At 41.0% G+C, this 12,979-nt stretch overlaps 1 pseudogene; it reads right to left on the bottom strand.

The window, feature by feature from the left end:
* Positions 1–660: 660 nt before the first annotated feature.
* Positions 661–1,787, bottom strand: LOC146679622 (uncharacterized; annotated as a pseudogene).
* Between the last annotated feature and the right edge of the window lie 11,192 nt (positions 1,788–12,979).

Raw genomic sequence — 12,979 nt, 5'->3', positions numbered from 1 at the left:
CTACACTTAAGTAGGCTGTGACTCGACCTTTCACAGTACACACAACTAGCACTAACAGTCCTTTCATTTGAGTTAGTTGCTAGCACCTTTGCTCCATTGCCTCTGTTCCTTGTTGTTTTTGCCCCTTCAGTTTCACTTGGCTTCAGAGCAAAGAGAGATGTTATGGGATTACAGGCAATTTTGGCTTCCCGTGAGATGAAATCTACGAATTGGCTGAAGCTTGGAAAGGTGTGAGTCTCTTCTTGCACTTCTGTAACCTTTCTGTTCCACCTTGAAGTAAGCCAATCTGGAAGTTTTGCGAGCATTTTTTGGTTTTCATTGCAGTCATTGAGCACTTCAAGCCCCTTCATTTGCGACATGGCTGTCTTACAGCAGCAAAGGAAGTCAGCAAATGCTTGAAGTTCCATACTGCCTTTAGAGCTTATCTTAGGCCATGCGTCAAGTTTGTCTCCGAAGGCCTTTGCTACGAGGAAGGGATTTCCATACCTCTCTACGAGAACTGTCCATGCTGCATAGTATGCAGACTCTGTGCCAAGCGGGAAGTAGCCTTCTATTGCCTTCCTTGCAGGTCCACTTACATATTTCCTCAGATAATAAGTCTTCTCTTCAGTTGGTATATTTTTCCTGTCAATCAGAGTCTGAAAGGAAATTTTCCAATCATTATATCTGATAGGGTCGCCACTGAATATTGTTGGCTCTGGTACCGGAAGACGACTTGCATTAAGAGACACTGCAAATGCTTTGACCAGATCTTCTGTGTTCACCTCTTGGTGCGGTGTCACATTTCGTGGCGAGGAACACCGTTTCATATGCTGGTCATTGTTTTCAGACTTGACTTCATTTTTATCAGATCTGTGGTGAAGTAGGTTGTATATTTCTTCATCTGAACATTCACTTTGTTCATACACTCGCTGTCGAGCCTTTGCTGCATTCAGCTTTTTTACAGTCTCAAGTCGCTCTACTTCTCTGCGCTTAGCTTCTAGAGCCTTTTGTCTTTGTGCTATTTCTGCTTCTTGCCTTTCAATTTCCTTCATATGGATTTCTTGTTCAAGCAGAACTTGGAGAGCAGCCTCATTTGCTGCAACTTCAGCAGCTGCATCTTGTCTTTTAGCCGAGAGCCGGCTGGAGTGTCTAGAGGAAACCCTCGAATGAGAAGAGAGCTTAGTGTGGTGTGACTTAACACTCATCCTGTCTGAGGCTTCTAACTTAGGCATAGACTCAGTCTCCTTCCATTTTTCATCCCTTTGACTTTTCACATCTGAGGCTACGTATTTAGATGAAGACTCAGTGTCCTTCCAAAGTTCTTCATCTCTTTGAACCTCCGCATTACTTGGGCTTGGACACTTTCTTACAGATTCGATAATTGTCTTTGTTATGGCTTCACACGTATCCATCCTTCGTCTTGTGTCACTATCTGGAGATTCAATACGTCTCAAGTCATCATAGGCTGCATTCACATCCTTAGAAGCACTCAAAACCTTGGAAACATGTTCTTGTAGCAGATCCTTTGAGCATTGACCATCTATAGCTCCTTTGGCATTCTTAATGACAACCTTCCACTTCTCATAGCGCACACTGAAACGATGTGCAGCCTTCTTTATGTGCTCACCGTACAGTTCTTTGCCCTTTTCCGTCAATGTACGGACTCATTGGCTCTGTCGTGCTCTTTGTGAGGTAGTAGAAACATCATCAGCTGTGCCTTCAACTGCTTGTAGTTGCTCATCTGCAGAAAGTTGTTCCACATCACCCTTTTCACTGACTTCTGGATTAGCCTCAAACTCTGCCATTGTTGGAGGGGTTTGGGTTTTTTGTGTATCTTACTTAGCCTTAATGTAAAGGTGCAGCAGCTTAAATTTGATTTGTTAGTTGAGGAGCAAATGAATATTAATCTTCATTTACTGTTACAACTTTAAAGCACAGTAATTACTATTACTCCTTAAACATCACTTAACATGTATACTTAACTCACATTACATCTCTTCTCCAAGCCAGTAATACTGTTTCTTACAGCAACTGCTGAAGCCCACCATATGCACGATGCACAGGTTACTCATCACAACATTAACTTAACACTGTATGAATATCAGTCACTTGAACAGCAGAAATGTAAACAATGAGAAGGAAAGAAAAAAGAAGAAATATTTCAGTCCTTTGTTTATTTATAAAAGGAAACTTATCTTAATTAATTTTACAGTCCTTTTCCTTTTTATTTCTCTTTCTTGTGGTTAATTATATTGAGTCCTTTAACTGAGGCAACACTTATTTTCGGGGCACCTGAATTTCCTGCGGGGCTGCGTCCTTCATCTACCCGTGCAGAGCGGAGTTCTCACTGTAGCACCCTCAAGGATTGACGTACGCACGATGTAGTTATAAAACAGGGTTTATTCTGGTCTTGGCAACCCGTGAGAACTGCTCACGGACAAAACAATAAAACAAAAACATCACATCAAAATGCGCTCTTGTACATAGTGTCAATCAATCAAAAAAATCCTTAATTACAGAAAATAAACCATTTAAAATACACAAACCTCGTGAGCTGACATCCAGGAAGTGCTAAATAGAGCTTTATGGCCTTATTGCCTTATCTTCCATCTTCTTCGTCAATTATTTTCACTCTTTAAACAATATTTTCTCCATGTGTGGAGCTAACTGTGAGTTGCAGCATGCAGACACCATGTGCGCTAGCAAAAGAAAAGTTGCTGGGTGGAGACCCAAACAGCAAAGCTGTACCCTGCACAGTTCACCACCAGAGGGCGCAAAGGAACAAAATCCAGACATACAGCTTAACAAATATCAAATGCAACAAACATCAAATGCAAAAGACCGTTACACATATCTTTGGTCAGGTGATAAGTGATAGCCTCCGTGATGTCTTTGTGCCTGCGGGAGTTTGACGTGTATAGGGAAGCGCTGTATAAGGTTCCCGTTATTGATGTTTGGGTGGTTGACCCGGACGGATTTTCTCCTGTCACTTTCTCGTCATCCCTGACGTGCTCTCCGTTGTTTTTTCCCTGCTAATTTTAGCATCACACGGCACAGCTTCTGTATCACGTGGTATAAGGCTCCGCCCTTGTCATTTGTTGAGTAGGAAGAGTGAGCGCTTGTTTTCATGCAGAGTACGTCCCGGATCAAAATGTGAAGTTTTACAAATCACCACTTCTTTAGTTAATATCATTTCAGTCTCAGACAATCTCGTTTCTCTTACAGAGGTTGAATGCACCTTCTGCGGATGGCGGTACCACACAGTGTGCGTGGACTTCCCCTGCACAGAAGGCAACTACAAATGCTGTGAATGCTAAATAAACAGAAACAAATGATCCCTGTTGTCTTTGCTTGATGATTGGTTTGAGTCTTGACAATCCACATTGCTGGCGTTGCATCTTTCAATGGCAGCAATGGCAGGTATCAGTGCTCAAACCTTTTGTGTTTGTTTCCAACAAGTTGCCCACCTCGGGAAACAAAAATGTGTTCTTTTACTTGTCAGATGAACATATGAGACACTTTGACTCTTCAGTGCAGTGTGGAGCCTAACAAAGATCTGTTTTGTGTCCCAGCTGATCAGCAGGAGGAGGAGAGTCTGACGGAGCAGCAGAGGAACATTTTCAGCTACTTGGACTCAGCTCAGCCACTACAGAGGAAACAATGAGCTCAACACAGAAGGTGACAGACAGAGCAGGACCATATGACCAAAGATATTTATCACCATATACATTTGAACATTTGCCATAACGATGTAGCTGACGATAGAATTGACACCAGACAAAATACTTTACAGCTGCACAACTTTATTAAAAACCCATCAATGTATTTTCACTGAAACAAGCAGCTGTTGTTTATGTGCATTAAAGTTATATAAAAATGTAACAGTGCAAATGCAAATTCCTCGCTGACAGTTTAACCAAAAGGCGTTTCCAGTGGAAACTGGCCGACACATCCTGAGCATAACCATGTATAATATCCACTAAACTTCAGAAGAGGTTATACAGTCGTGGCCAAAAGGTTTGAGAATTGCATAAATATTGGAACCTGGAGAAGTTGCTGCTTAAGTTTTTATAATAGCATTTTGCCTGCACTCCAGAATGTTATGAGGAGTGATCAGATGAACTGCATCGTCCTTCTTTGCCATGAAAACGAACTTAATCCCCAAAAAGCCTTACCACTGCATTTCATTGCTGTCATCAAAGGACCTGCTGAGACCATTTCAGTGATCGTCTTCTTAACTCAGGTGAGAATGTTGGCGAGCACGAGGCTGGAGATCATCATGGCTGTATCCCGATTCAGGTTCTGCAGCTTTAAAGTCCTCAAGGGCCGCGTACTCAAAGACCGCTAAGGCCGAAGTGCGAGGCTCGTAGGCTCGTGAAATGGGACGTCTAGCCTCCGTCGCGCTGCCCAGGTTGCCTAGCAACCATGATACTACCAGCTGGAAACGTTTCATACAGCTTTGTTTGACAGAAATGAAGGAGAACATATTTAGTTCATTTGTTTCTACATGAGCTCTGTGTGTTTTGATGAGTATCTGAGGCTGAGACCACAGGACTGTGAAACATGATTGTTGGGCTTCATTTCTGTGCTGCTGGCTCTTCCTCCTCCTCTTCCTCACACACTGCTGAGTTTGTCCTGGTGGATCATCAGGGCTGCAAAGCCTCACAGATGATGTGCAGCAGTGGCTCCCTCAGTCTGTCCTCACTCTGGACACTTGCAGTCGTCACACATGGAAATCAAATGTGTGATAAGCTGCAGGATTCAAACACAAGTGTAACTTATAAACACATGTTCATACTTTTATTCCACAATCAGAGAGAAAGAAACAGAGAGACAGTGCAGGACAGACAGACAGGTGACAGTCTCAGGTGTACACACTGCTACACAACAGCAGCAGAGAAGCAGGATTTAGTGTTTGTGTTATTACGAGTGTAAATGGTAAATGGCCTGTATTTATATAGCGCTTTACTAGTCCCTAAGGACCCCAAAGCGCTTTACATATCCAGTCATCCACCCATTCACACACACATTCACACACTGGTGATGGCACGAGTGTAAACAAGAAGAGTTCCAGATGGTGCAGTGGACACATGTGTGACTGCTGTGATTAAAGCATCTTTCTTTCAGCTTAACGAGTGAACCGTCAGCTCGTTCAAACACACGTTAAAGTGCGTTTGGCTCGACACCACCGAACAGAGGCAGCAATATAACACAGCTAACATTAACAGTGCAGTGAATCCTGCTTGTGCCGTGATGTTCAGGACTGCAAACCGAGCAGCATCACTGACTTTCAGCTTGTTGTGTTTGTGGATATATGACTGACTTTAATTATCCACAAAATCATCACATTCTCTGTCAGATTAAGGTCGACTATTGAACGGCGTATATTTTAAAGGCTTTAAAAGCAAGTTAACGCTGAAAGTACAAACATCACTAATGTCACATAACTCTGCCGACAAGGCATAGCTATGGCTATGAAATGCTCTTTGTGTATCACTTCTTCATTATGAAAGATGTCATTAATGCACTAGTAATGTCTCATCTGGAGTATTGTTCAATCATTTGGTCAGCAGCTAATAAGACAGATCTTAACAGACTTCAGTTAGTCCAGAATAAGGCGTCCAGATTAGTGTGAAGATGTTCATACTATACTAATATTGATAAAATGCATAATAACCGTTCTTGGCTTCCTGTACAGGCTAAAATATTCTATGGCTTACTTGTAGTTCTAAAGAAAGCAATTCTGTTAAACACACCACATTTATTCTGCTCAGCTGCAGTATCCAGATGAAATACATCATCATATTACACAGTTTTCAACAAGCTGCAATTTAGTAAATGCTCGAGTTAAAAGTAACGTTTTGTAAAACTGTTACATTTAGAGCAACTTTTAAGTGGAATAAGTTGCCTTAAAAAATTAGAGAATTATTCAAAACTTCAATGAACACTTAAAAGCCGATTTACAGAGCTTTTAGTTCTTGTAAATATTGTAAGACATGATTTGTTTTTGAAATTTGTGTAATGTGCCTCAATGTTATTGATATTATTATTATTATTATTGATTGCTTATATTTGAACAATTGTGAAACCTCACTGTGGATGTAAGAGTGAAATTATGTGGATATCTTGAATCCACTTTATTGTGTAATATTTTATGTGAGTATTTGACGGAAGACGAGCAACATCTGTTGTGGACGCTAACGGGGTTCCTTTAGAATAAACAAACATAGGATTTATTATCACTGAATAATTCTGTATAAATCTATACAAATTATAGAAATATGTAATAGGAAACAACAAAATAATCTAAATTATAAAATAGTGTGTGTGTGCATGATTTTAGTGTTTGAACAGTCATGAATTATCTTTAACAGCAGGTTGGATGTAATGTGTTAGAACTACCAGCAGGTGGGGATAAGAGACCTTTAAGGTGTTTGGTGCCACGCTCCACCTTCAGGTTTAAAACTAGTGTTAATGGAGTTTGTTCCACGACTGCATTTCACTCACTGCCTCTGTTTGTATCTCTGTCACTGCAGGACCAACATGGAGCCAGAAGTCAGCGCTCTCAGGAGGCCGACAAACCTCACAGAAGAAAGGGAGAGAAAAAACACACCTGTGACGAGTGTGGGAAGGGTTTTACTGAGAAGGCTTCACTAAAACAGCATCAGGTCATCCACACTGGAGAGAGACCGTTCAGCTGTGACTTGTGTGGAAAGTCTTTTTCCTGGAAGGGTTCCCTAAAAACACACCAACTCATCCACAGTGGAGTTAAAGCGTACAGCTGTGATCAGTGTGGCAGAGCTTTTACTCACAGTAGCAACTTACAGAGTCATCTAGTTACCCACTCTGGAATTAAGGCATACAGCTGTGACGAGTGTGGGAAGGGTTTTACTGAGAAGGCTAAACTAAAACAGCATCAGGTCATCCACACTGGAGAGAGACCGTTCAGCTGTGACTTGTGTGGAAATTCTTTTTCCAGGAAGGTTTCCCTAAAACAACACCAACTCATCCACAGTGGAGTTAAAGCATACAGCTGTGATCAGTGTGGCAGAGCTTTTACTCGTAGTAGCAGCTTACAGAGTCATCTAGTTACCCACTCTGGAATTAAGGCATACAGCTGTGACGAGTGTGGGATGGAGTTTACTCTGAAGGCATCACTAAAACAGCATCAGGTCATCCACACTGGAGAGAGACCGTTCAGCTGTGACTTGTGTGGAAAGTCTTTTTCCTTGAAGGGTTCCCTAAAAAAACACCAACTCATCCACAGTGGAGTTAAAGCGTACAGCTGTGATCAGTGTGGCAGAGCTTTTACTCGCAGTAGCCACTTACAGAGTCATCTAGTTACCCACTCTGGAGTTAAAGCGTACAGCTGTGATCAGTGTGGCAGAGCTTTTACTCGCAGTAGCCACTTACAGAAGCATCTAGTTACCCACTCTGGAATTAAGGCATACAGCTGTGACGAGTGTGGGAAGGGTTTTACTGTGAGGGATAAACTAAAACAGCATCAGGTCATCCACACTGGAGAGAGACCGTTCAGCTGTGACTTGTGTGGAAAGTCTTTTTCCTGGAAGGGTTACCTAAAACAACACCAACTCATCCACAGTGGAGTTAAAGCGTACAGCTGTGATCAGTGTGGCAGAGCTTTTACTCAAAGTAGCCACTTACAGAGGCATCTAGTTACCCACTCTGGAATTAAGGCATACAGCTGTGACATCTGTGGAAAAACTTTCAGCCAGAGAGGGAGCCGAAATACACACCTACGCATTCACACCAGACATGATGTGTACTGCTGTGAACAGTGTGGCAAAGAGTTTACAACAGACGCACAGTTACAACGACACACGTTTACCCACACTGAGGAGAGACCTTATCGATGTGACCTGTGTGAGAAGACTTTTAAATCTCCACATGACCTGAGACAACACCAACAGATCCACACCAGAAAGAGACTCTACAAGTGCAGACACTGTGAGAGAAGCTTCTCACAGTCAGGTAATCGTAACATTCATGAACGTACACACATGGAAGGAAACTACAGCTGTGACCAGTGTGACAAGAGCTTCAGGAATCTCAGTTCATACTCTGCACACAAACGATCCCACGTTACTAATAAACTGTTTCACTGTTACCAATGTGCCCAAACATTCACCTCATTGTCTGCTCTGTGCAAACATCAGCGCGATCACTCAGGGCTGAAATCACTCCCATCACTGGATCACAGTGAATCTGAAGACACAGAAAGATCCTCTGGTTTCTGTGTCAGACTCAAAAAGCTTGAGATCAGGCTCCACAGAGTTCAGATAGAATCATTTAAACTTGTGTTGAACTGAACTGGTTGCTGGGCTGAACTTCTACATAATACAGATCTACATGGGATCTTCTTTTCTGTTGTTTTACTGAGTCAGTTTTGTCCTTTTTTCTCTGTCCTGGTTTTGCTCGCCTGTAAATGATTGAAACTCAGTCAAATAGTTCATTGTTCTCCAGCAAAACGTTTTGGAAACTCATGTTTAACCTTTAAAACTCTGACATGTTTTAGCACACAAGGCTTCATCGGGGAGTTCACTCATGATTGGACCATGAGAACAAAGGTTTTTAGTTCTTTCAAAGAGAGTCTTGGAGATGTTTGATGTTTCTGTTTTTCTGAAACCACCTGAAAGAAAAACTATTTTTCTTGCTTCATGTAGTGTGGAAGTTTTTAATGTTTCTTCATCTGTGATGTTCTTGAATGTGTTCACGTGAAGATGGTACAAATAAACTGTTGTCAGAGATTTACAGTTATCAAACAGGTGAATAAACAACACTGAGACACTTGGAGACGGTTAACGTGCTGCACGGGTGAGGGCTCAGAGAGGACTCACACCGAGCTGCAGTAGTCGTTTATTATTTATAGCAGGGTGAAACAAGCATAGCAGTTTCCTCTAATTTTGCATATATGTGTGTGTGTGTGTCTAAGTTCGTATAAATGTCATAGGGTGAACTTCCTCTTTCTATAAACAGAGCGAGTAGTACATTTTGTTCTTTTCCTATTAAGAGTAAAATATGAACATGTACTTTAATGCAACATAAAACTCATAAAAGCGTTTCTTCTTTAACATCCCCTCCTGATGTTAATATTTTTCACTTAATCATACTTTATTATCAGCCAACAATCACTTGCTTATAACATTCTCAATTGTAGCATCATTCAGTATGTGTGTGTGTGTTTCTATACTAAATCTTCTTCATCCGGTTCATCTTCTAGTGGCAGTCCAACATAGGTAATTACTGTGGCCTGTACCATTTTGTCAATCATGGATCTTATGCATGGTAGGATACATGTAGAAAACAAGCACAATAATAGAAGCAGAAGTCCTATCAGTACGAGTCCTTTTATTATTATTCAGTTGTCGCAACTTGTCTAGGGCGGTGGTCATGGTCAAGGAGTGCACGTTGTCCGGGATATAGGTGCAACAAGTGGTGTTGAATAAGACACAGAGGCCCCCTCTCTCAGCGAGAATCATGTCCAGGGCGACCCTGTGTTGCATGACCACTATTCTGATCGCGTCGATTTCCTCATTCTGAGCCTTATTTATCTTTGTTGAGCTGTTCAGGAAAAGTCCAAATCGGTAGTCAAGAGTCTCAATTCTTAACGTGTTTCTTCCAGTTCCGACCCATGGGAACAGTGAGTGCAGGACCTTCTGTCCGGTGGTCCACAACTTGAACTCCGCTGGTACATCACTGCCCCAGATTGGGTCATGGGGTTGCACGTCATCAGTGTTCCTCTTGCGTCGTGGTTGGTTCTGATGGAATACTCTGAAGGTGTGGTCTGACACTAAAATTGGGGCACAGAGTCCGGTACAAGAAAAGCTCACAACTAAGACAAAACTGCTCCTGCAAGGAAAGCTCACTGTTATGCATGCAAGGTGATCAGCTCTAGGTGAGAAGACATTTAAATCTCACACTTGTTCTGCTGCATTTTTGAAGCTCAATTCCAGGAACAGATCGCAGGGTTCATTTTTATATACACTGCAACTGCCATGAGGTCAGGGCCATTTTTTTGTTGTTTGTTTTTCCTTTTGCTCTGTGCAGCATTTTGGCAGCATTTTTAAATTTCTCTTTGTATTTTTTCTTTCTTTTACTAGTGAAGAGATGTAGCGTGAACAGTTATACAGTCTAAATATCCCATATGGGTCGTGTGAAATGGTGTTTTCAGTTTCATTCAGTTGAAGTAAAGAATGTTGAATATTTCTAAGTGTGCTGTTTTGAACCAACATGTCACAGTATGATCAGTGCTGTAATTTTTGACAGTCACTGTATCAATGTTATTTTTGCATCTCTTGAATAAAGGTTTTGACCTGCAAGTGCTAATTTCTTTAGTTATTGGGGTAAAATGGGTAATGTTAATAGGAAGGTGTTTGCCAATTCAGTAACCTAATTTAATGTTAATGGAAACTAACATTATCTCAAATTGTTTAGTTATAATTGTTGTTTAACTGAATCTTGATTTTTGATCTTGATTTGTTCTTTCCCAACATTTTTCAAAAGAAACAGTCTAATTTCTTTGCTGTGATTGATTCCAGAGAACACGGAAGAACTGACATTATTTAACTGTTGATTTATGTAGATTCAGTGGAGGAGTAATGTCAGTTTAATTCTTTACCTACTGTCAATGCAGTGAAATTAGACATTTTGTTTTGAAAGGTTACTGGTGGATGCCAGCAACCATCTTGGAAGAGAACAATATAATCTGTTATAAGGCCTCCATTTGAAAATTGTGTATTTGATACTAGAATATAATAGCAAAATGTAATTTGAAGATAACATGTAGTATTTAAGTGACCAAGTAGTATTGGGTAAAAGTTATTGAATGGTGTTGGGATAAAGTGAGAAAATTGTGAAGGATTAAAATATTCCAAGAGCTCAAATTACTTCATCAAAACATGTTTAAGTCACATTTTATCAACACAAATTGCACAGGCTTATTGAACTTGAATAAATTGTGTTAAGTTAACTCAATTGTTTAAGTTGCTGCCAAAGCAAAACATCTGTGTGCAACAAATGTCCACCATTGAATTAAGTAAATCCAACAACATATTTTTTTCAGTGTAGTTTGGACTTTATGATTTCTGTAACTGGAAAATATTATTTTGTTTAAAGACAGAAGTGACCGCATAGTTGCAACATCAAAGGGAAATATTAATTAATTAGCATCAAGTATATTTGTTGCTTAAGCGTTTGCACTATAACTTAAGTAGGATTATAACTTTTAAGGAAGGAAAGATTTCAGATATTTAGTTCACTGTTTCAGTTATTTTATATGAAATTAAAACATTTACGTTGGTCAAATATGATGCTCTAAATCAAATAAAAGTTTGAAAATAAATGATGTATTTTTAAATGCTGCAACAAATGTTCACAAAAAGTAACTATAATTAAAACCAGTTAAACAAAATCAAATGTTTGAATCATGCTTAACCAAATGCCAGGCTGGAGAGCTGAACCTAAAGTATACGTAGAAAGATTTCAACATCTGAGCAGTTTTTAATGTTTTTATCACATATAAATGTCACAGCAGTGGGTCCTGGCCCAATGCTTTGTGTTTTTGGTTTTCTTTGACTCTTGTTTTTCTTGGTTTTTGTTCTTCTTATTTATCAGGCTCTCAGTAATCTTAGTTCTCCCTCCCTCAGTGTTCATTTCAGCCTGTGTTTAGTTTCTGTTCCCGTGTCCCACGTTTCATCGTTTCATGTCGAGTCAGCCCTGTCTCTCTGTTTCCTGTGTCTCCCCAGTCAGCCCCGCCTCCCTCGGGCACTCATGTGTGATACAGAGTAATAAACCTGATTACATTTGCTGCACTCTCTTTATTACCTGTTACTTTAAAATTCATACACTAATTATGTCTGCCCATCTCTCTAATGTGAAGGTCAAAGGTCAACATCCCAGTGACATAAGAATAATCCCAAAGGGGCAAAGGCAGCGGTTAATTTAGCACATTTAGCATTAAGGGTACAGCAAGGATATACTTTTACTTATTGCGGCAGGGGTGTGGTCTCTGGCCTGCTGCAGTGGAGGCTGGTGGCGGGACGTTGGACGGCACAGGTGAGGGTGATGGAGCTCATGACTCTCCCCTTTATAGTGACGGAGGAGACTGGCGTGGGGGAAGCGTGTAGTGGAGGAAGCCGAGGAGAGAGCTGGTTTCTGGCTACAAAGACGGCGTCAAACCAGAAAAGATTGCTCGTGGTCAAATAATGTGTCAATCACCTGTGAATCAAACTGTGTGTGGCTCAGTTCATGTCACCGTGTTATTTAGTATATCTTCACTTGTCTCACTCTCCTTCTGTTCTGTCCATCAGGACGATCCTCAGCGCTTACACAGATCCTCCATCGATGTTTTGGATCCAATCAGTGATCAGTTCTACGAGGAGGCCTGGATGTTCACCAGCGCTCGCTACACCTCCATCTACCAGAAGGTGAGTGTACTCCTTTGTACTCAGATTAACATTTTACTTCTTAAAATACATTTTCATATATGAGCTTTCTATTATTTCATGGGCCATTTAATCAATATTAAAATTACAAGCATATCAACAAAGGTCAAGCTGGTTTTTTCCACTTGCTGTCACACAGTCATGGAGGAATACAATAAATACATAATCAGTCATAGATCCTGAACAATGACATTAAAAGAAAGTCTGTGGCTCTAAAAACTAAACAGTATAAAGACATGCTCCAAGCTGCTGTTTCTCTCCTACTCCTCTAGGTTTTCCACTGTCGGCCATCCAGCGATGCTGGAGGGCTACCTGGCCAATGCTGGCCTACACAAAGAGGTCCCGGCTCGGAGGAGCTGAAGAAGATCCTTGCCTTCCTCGTCAGTTTCCTCTTCAGTTCCTATCCCAACAAAACCTTCTTGCACCTATTAGCTCCAAAGAGGCTATGGTGCCCGTGGAGGTCTGGACCTGAGGCCTGTGCTCATCACGTGGATAGAAAACACTCTGACACCATTCTGGAGGTCTGATGGGAC

The sequence above is a fragment of the Copadichromis virginalis genome, unplaced genomic scaffold (genome assembly GCF_057382275.1).
Source record: "Copadichromis virginalis isolate Kocher_CV1m ecotype Utaka unplaced genomic scaffold, C_Virginalis_male_GT1.1 unmapped_scaffold_1, whole genome shotgun sequence".
NCBI lineage: Eukaryota > Metazoa > Chordata > Actinopteri > Cichliformes > Cichlidae > Copadichromis > Copadichromis virginalis.
This window is presented reverse-complemented; position numbering and strand designations above follow the sequence as displayed.